Here is a 6,125-nt window from a genome sequence, read left to right on the forward strand (position 1 = left end):
GGGGGGTAGGTTGTCAGATTAGAGGGAGTAGTTCCAACGCTAGCGACAACGCTAACTCACTGTACTGTAGCTGTAATGTTACCCTTGTGTGTTAGGACTTTCTTTATCTCCTTAACATAAGGAGAGGCATTCTTATATTGTGGAATATGTTGATTTTTATATCAAGGAGATAAATAAGGAAAAATGTTTAAGTATTAAGCTTTGTGGGTGCTGCAATGTAAAACAGTTGTTTGTTAAAGGCTAATTCCACTTCCCAAGGTGAATTGGAATTACAATGGAGGCAATGGAATTACCCCCTCCAATCTGGCCTCCTCTCCCCCCGGTATACTTACTTTTTTGGACAGGGCTGCACTACATGGCAGTACGAGGTACAGATAGTACACTGGCACCAGCAGAAGGGCAGCAGCATTTACCCAAAGGTAGGCATAGTAGGAGGGAGAGGGGGCAAGGTTGGAGGTGGTAATTACATTTTCCTAAATTCACCTGGGAAATTGGAATTACCCTTTGAAAGTGTATGTCGTGGATATGTGAGGTTTCCTTTCCTTTATCTTCACCTGGTGTTCCGGCCACTAACACATTTTCTTTCCTAGGGTGGCAACGCTCATTCACTGTACTGCAGCTGCCATGTCCCCCTAGTGTGTGAGGACTTTCCTTGTCTCCTTAACATAAGGAAAGGCATTCTTTAAATCACAGAGGGCAACTGGGCAGGGCTGATAACAATGTTGGAGATTTCAGTTGTCAGGTCACTGGAGGAAGTTAGGAGTTGACTGGATTTCTGGCATATCAACCAGTTCATTTGCTGTACGTGCAGCTTTTTCAAAATAAACCTGAACTCAAAAAGTGAAGACTTGCTATGATACAAGGAACATCTACAACAATTAATTGTGCCTACGTAGTGCCCTGAATAATTGCATTGTTTGTTTTGAAATCCATCTTGAAATCCTGATATCAGTATAATCCCAGTACAAGACTCCTTCCTTCCCACATAGAGCAATCTGGGGCTGGGGTGGCTGGATGGTGTGTGGCCTGCATGGCCCAACAACTTAAAAAAAAGTATACTCACTCGAACCGCTGAGCCGGCTCCCTGCTTCTCTCTATGGTCTCTGAAGTCTGTCTCCTTCTACATCCTCATGCCTATACACTGTTTGTAGAATGTGATGATTTACAGGAACTTAAACCACTGCAGAGGCTGGAAGGACCGGTCTAAAAAAAATCAGGTGAGTATAACTTTTTTTTTTGCACCTAGAAAAAAAAACCAAGCAATTAACCCTTGCAGTGCAGGCAAGGTGGGGGGTGTGACATACCTCACGGCACCCCGACTGGCTGCCTCCGTCACTGCGTAGCTTCCTCTCTTCTGCAACCCGAAATCCAGCGTCCTCAGCCCAAACCTGCCCAATTATTGGACGGAACCAATATATCAGGACAGAAAACTAAACTCCCGAAATAATAAAGATTTACCCCAAACATCAGACAACACCAATGTTGAAGTAAAAACAGGAACTGACTTTATTAAAAACCAGCTCAGTATTTATACAGCTCTGGTGGCCTAAAAACATAACGCAATCAAAACATCAATCAAACAATCAAAACAAATAGGATGGGATTATCTCCTGAGTGTTTGTAGTATGTTAATCTACTCATCAACACCCAGAGTCAGCAACACCTAGAGTCATCTACACCTGGAGTCAGCTACACCTGGAGTCAACTACACCTGGAGTCAGCTACACCTGGAGTCAGCTACACCTGGAGTCAGCTACACCTGGAGTCATCTACACCTAGAGTCATCTATACCTAGAGTCATCTACACTTAGAGTCAGCTACACCTGGACTCAGCTACACCTGGACTCAACTACACCTAGAGTCATCTACACCTAGAGTCAGCTACACCTGGAGTCATCTACACCTAGAGTCATCTATACCTAGAGTCATCTACACTTAGAGTCAGCTACACCTGGACTCAGCTACACCTGGACTCAACTACACCTAGAGTCATCTACACCTAGAGTCAGCTACACCTGGAGTCATCTACACCTAGAGTCATCTATACCTAGAGTCATCTATACCTAGAGTAATCTACACCTGAAGTCAGCTACACCTAGAGTCAGCTACACCTAGAGTCAGCTACACCTAGAGTCAGCTACACCTGGAGTCAGCTACACCTAGAGTCATCTATACCTAGAGTCATCTACACCTGAAGTCAGCTACACCTAGAGTCAGCTACACCTAGAGTCAGCTACACCTAGAGTCAGCTACACCTAGAGTCAGCTACACCTGGAGTCAGCTACACCTGGAGTCATCTACACCTAGAGTCATCTATACCTAGAGTCATCTACACCTAGAGTCAGCTACACCTGGACTCAGCTACACCTATAGTCAGCTAAACGTGGAGTCATCTACACCTAGAGTCTTCTACACCTGGAGTCATCTACACCTAGAGTCATCTATACCTAGAGTCATCTACACCTAGAGTCAGCTACACCTAGTGTCAGCTACACCTGGACTCAGCTACACCTTGAGTCAGCTACACCTGGAGTCAGCTACACCTGGAGTCAGCTACACCTAGAATCCGCTACACCTAGAGTCATCTACACCTAGAGTCATCTACACCTAGAGTCATCTACACCTAGAGTCAGCTACACCTAGAGTCAGCTACACCTAGACTCAGCTACACCTACAGTCAGCTACACCTGGAGTCAGCTACCCCTAGAGTCAGCTACCCCTAGAGTCAGCTACACCTTGAGTCAGCTATGTTAATCCCATCATTAACACACTGAAACAAATGGACAAAAAGGCTGTAACCAGTTCAATTGGAAGTCTAAGTTCAGAATTAACCCCCTTCAGTGCTGATGGATTAACATCCTGTACCTATAATGGGAACAGGGTGCAGCATATCCACTCCACACATAAATCTGGGATAATAGTTCCCTGTAACCCTAAGAGGTCCGAGGGTGGTCTCCACAGTCCTAGGTCCATAGTCGGTAGGATGGTGGCTAGCCCCCAGGAACCTCCAACAGCCCCAGTGATGATTGAGTCCGTCACAGGGGGGTTTCCCCACTTCAAGGTATAATAAAAGTTTTTCCTGGTTTTGTTCTTCTTTAGGAAAAGCCAGTAAAGTACCTCATTCATCAAGCAGTCACTTAGTTGCTGCTTTCTTTTGAAATCCTGAGTGTCCTTTAACCTCCTTGGCGGTATTCCCGCGTGTGGCCCGGGGTTAATTTTCAGTACCATAAGTGGTAAACACCAAGCTACACTCTGGATTACAGCGGAACAGAGGTGTGGAATTCCTATCTCCCGAAGCCTGGGACATGCAGTCCTGGGCGCTGGGCGGGTAGCTGTTTTCTACATTTAGCCCTGCTTTGTGTAGAAAGTAGACATGTGCGATTCGTTTCGTTCCGAATTCAAAACGAAATCTCGTACGGATTACCGCTAACTAATTTCGTCCGAATCGAAATTCTGAAACGAATTGACTTTCGGACCCGAATTCCGAAAAATGAAATAAAACAAAATCCGAATCAAAACGAAACTAATTTTTCGCTGGTGAACATGTCTAGTAGAAAGCAAGCAACCTTTGGGCAAGCAGGTCCAAATGTACAGCGGGGAAGCCGCCGCTTGTTTTGTACAAGTGATCTCAACAATGTTGCGGAGATTACTTGTATGCAGCCTGCATACAGGGGGACGCATTGTGGAACCTGGCCTTGGGGCAGCAGAGAGAGTAAATCCGGCCCTGTGTATAGCTAAGCTAAACTGGTAAACTGATATGTTGTTTTTTTTCTCACACAATAAATAATTTGTGTCATTTGTATGTTTTAAAGAAGCAAAAGAAAACCCCCCATTGGGTGGCATCAGAGCTGACCTTGTGAGAATAAGACGTTGTTGGAGGTTTTCTTGCACACAACAAATATCTATTTTTATTAATCAATATATATATTATATATGTTATAAATACAAATGAACAAAGAGTAGAAGCAAACGTATAACTTCCTCACAATGATACTATGTTAAATTCCTGTAAAATGCAGAAGATCAGACTTGACCATGCCAGTGTGTGTAGGTAGGGAAGACCCTAAAGCTGCTGATACAATTGTCAAGAAGGGAGATGAGAGTATTTCATTTAAAGGTGAAACCCGACTGGCTTCATCAACTCAATCTTCATGAATCGGCATCTTTATTTGTGAAGGAAAATTTCTAAATCTGATGGTACGAGATGATTGTTTTCTGAATCCCTTTATTTTCTGCAAATTAATTATAGTAAGTAAAATAAATGGAAACAGTTCAAATCCTTGTCATGTAATTGAAATATACGGTTCAAATATTATTAGCTGGATATAAGCACTTTGCTCCAGAATGTGAACACAGAACGCTGATGATTTTGGCAATGAGAAGAGAACTCCTAAACAGAGGATCCAATCGAGGGTGTTTTATACCCTGGAGTCTGTGTCAGGCTTCGTCTCTCTTAGGACAAGAGGTGACAAGAAAACAGTATTTTTCATTAGGGACATGTTGATGACAACAAATAATCCCATTGCAATCATTCCCCAGTGGTTTTAAATTATTGCTTGCTTATCGCTAAATTTTCTGAGTTATTGTCCCTAATTCTTTATTATATCTTGTAAAAGCATGATGAGTTAAAAGCCAACAAATAGCAATACTCAAATATAAGGGATACAACACAAATTCTTCTGCATGATACAAGATTAGATACATACAGACAGTATGGTTGCAATCTTTTCTCCAAATGGAACCCGGACACTCGATGGCCATTTTTCAAAAAATTATTTGGAGACTATAGAGGAGAGGCAGCCAGGAGAAAAAGTATGGATACCGTATATAGGGGGGACAACTCCCAGCAATACATTATAGAGCAATACAAAATAATATGAGGCTACATACTCTTTGTTGTTCTGTGGTGGTGGCCTGTGTGGGCTCTCACCAGGGTAGTGCGGGCTCTCAGGTGGGCTGTGTGGGCTCTCAGTTGGGCCGGCGTTACCGTAAGGCAGGTCAGGCGGCAGCCAGAGGGCACCAGCGGGAGGGGGTGGAAAAATCATAGCAAAGCCGCAAACATAGATGTAATGGATGGTGTGGACGTCGGGCTCCGGGCTTCTGCTGCAATGATCTTAGTTCAGCTTCGCCCGCCCCGTCCCCTGTACTCGTTTTGGAGCCGCTCTGCCAGCACTGTTGTTGTTACAGGCTGCCTTCTCTGGAGCCTCAGACCAGGGCCGGTGCTAGGATTCTTGCCTACACAGGCAAGGTGCAAGTTGCCACCATCGTCTCCGCTGGTGGCAATTTGCATTGCTGTATAATGATTATACAGTGATGCAGAATAGCACCAACTATGCAGGACTGCAAGTCCCAGCAATAGGCTATATTATTAAGTAGGCACGTGCGCTCGCACGGAGGGGGGGGCGGAAAAATGCACCTTCGCCTGAGTTGGCAAAAATTCTTGCACCGGCACCTGTGAGGGCTCTCAGGTGGGCTGTGCGGGCTCTCAGGTGGGCTGTGCAGGCTCCCAGGTGGGCTGTGCAAGCTTTTAGGAGGGCTATGCGGTGCCTTACCAGGGGTCCAGAGGACTACAAATCCCAGCAATACCCTAAACGAATAACCATGTTACACAACATTCACACCTAACCATTCCCAGCATACCACAATCCTCTCTATACAGATAGGAATCTATAAATGTGACATATTAATGTGGACACATGGTTTGCCTGGGCTGTGCACCGATCAGGGTACAACTAAAGTGTCAGTCAGAGCCTCAGAACTCACCCTCCATCCATCCCCCCCCCCCCCCCAAAAATTCCACACTAGTCGCCTCCGGCTTCTGCCCGTCAACAAGCACACACACCCACCCACCGCTGTTAACCCATCCCAGTCTTGGCAGCATGATGATCGTCTCCGGCAAGAAGGGGTCACTTATCTGTGATGTGCAGCTGTGTCTCCATGTCACCAGATGAGCGGGACCTCCTCGGCAGCCGTATCTGTAAGAAAAATTTTAAGTGCCGTTATCGGCACTTAGTGTCTTGTGTCCAGGCGTCGCCCGGACACAAGACTCAAAAACCGGACTGTTCGGGTGAATCCCGGAGAGGTGGCAACCCTACTCCACAGGAGCTCTATGGGATTTAGATCTG

The sequence above is a fragment of the Nanorana parkeri genome, unplaced genomic scaffold, assembly GCF_000935625.1.
Source record: "Nanorana parkeri isolate BGI_ZX_2015 unplaced genomic scaffold, ASM93562v1 scaffold2018, whole genome shotgun sequence".
Taxonomy (NCBI): Eukaryota; Metazoa; Chordata; class Amphibia; order Anura; family Dicroglossidae; genus Nanorana; species Nanorana parkeri.